This window comes from Onychostruthus taczanowskii, unplaced genomic scaffold (assembly GCF_017590055.1).
Source record: "Onychostruthus taczanowskii isolate IOZ18803 unplaced genomic scaffold, ASM1759005v1 scaffold145, whole genome shotgun sequence".
NCBI lineage: Eukaryota > Metazoa > Chordata > Aves > Passeriformes > Passeridae > Onychostruthus > Onychostruthus taczanowskii.
In genome coordinates this window covers 480,950-482,582 of record NW_024498630.1, presented here as the reverse complement: position 1 = coordinate 482,582, position 1,633 = coordinate 480,950, and positions in this window count along the sequence as shown.

Genomic DNA, 1,633 nt, shown 5'->3' with positions numbered 1-1,633 from the left:
TGGCAGGCGCGCTCCGTCCATCCCCAGGGCAGCTGCGGAGCGCTGCGGAGGGTGGCAGCAAGAGCAGCGTTTGTTTCCAGAGGGTCTTTCCTGCTTTTTAACGAGTTAGACACGCTGGAGCTTGCCTTTTGTCCCGTGGCATCATCCTTCACACTGCCGACCCAGATGCTTCGGCAGACTGCTTTTTGGGAAACCCCACAAGATATACACGCATCTTCTTGGTGATCCAGGATACTGTAAAGCACCCTGAGACTGCGTGCGGCTGGAAAAACTCCTTCCCGGGAGGAGTGGTGCAGCACTGGGACAGGGGGAGCAGGGAGGCCTCAAGGCTCAGCCAGACCAAGTCATGGCCACCCAGGCTGGACGGCCCCAACACCAGCACTGCTGAGGACCTGTAGCTGCAGTCATGGACACTCTATAAAAGCTACTTCCCCACAACTGCCTTCTGTATCAATGCACCTACTAATCCCGTGCCTTACTTTACTCCCTGTCAGTTTGCCCCATACATCCAGTGACAGCCACTAGAGCTGCTCCAAGTCTGCAGTCAGCCCAGGAGAGCTGCCTTCCAGTCTTGTGGTATCAAGTTTTAACATTGCTGCCAAATCTATTTTCCCCTGTGTTACCTTTGAGCCACTTCAAAGCCCCATGGATTTGTCCTTTAATGATTTTCTACAAAATCTCCCGCAAAGTGTCAGCCCCAAGCTCGTCCTTGGCTCTGCTGTCCGGTCTCCACCAGAAGCCACAAGCCAAGAGTGGAGAGGTTTACCAGAGGTGGCCAGTCCATGTGAATGCTTCTCCAGCCCCATACTTCCCAAACCTGGTGTTGACGTTCATCTAAAAATGTCCCCAGATGCCATGAGATAGTACTTGGCTTTTTTCTTTTTTTTTTACATGACCTGCCTGGCACTGAAATTCCATGTCCTGTGGCATTTGGAGGAAGATTTGCAGTCAGCTCTGAAAATACTGCTCCCAGCTAGGACAAAGGAAGGATACAATTGGGGGCTGTGCCAAGCACCAGACTCAGTGCACGTCTCCTTGAGGTGAGCAGGCCCAAGTCACTGGCATCATCCCAGCTGCTGGCAGGAGAAAAGACGGTGCTTAGAACCACCCAATTCATCCAAATGTCTGTTCATCCAGGCCAAAAAAGCCTGACAGGTACAAGATCAGACAAACCTGGATGCCAGTTTCCCTGACACCTGTTTACCAACTGCCTTTCTCAGGGCGTGCAAGCTGGGAGAAGCTCAGGAAGTGATCCACTGGCACCACTGAGCTTCTCTACATGCCCACATTGGTTTTGCACTCAGACATACATTTGATGCACTTTTTTTAAAATCCCATCTGGCTGCTGTCACATGTAGCTTTGTGGGCAACAGAACCTCATCCGAGGTGTCTTGGTCCCCTTAGAATGCACTCAGCCTGTCTCCATCAGGCCAGACATGGACCCAGCTTCTCAGCACATTTGTTTTCAGTGCATCGGTGGTAGTGGTGGTAGTCTTAGCTGTTTGCCAGGACACACTGCGGTAAGGAATGCTGCAGGTAATGTACACTGTAGCACCTTTCACAAGACACCAAGTTTCACTAACCCAGCTACACCAGGGGTCTCAAGGAAGTGGCTTGCTTGAAGCATGTCCAC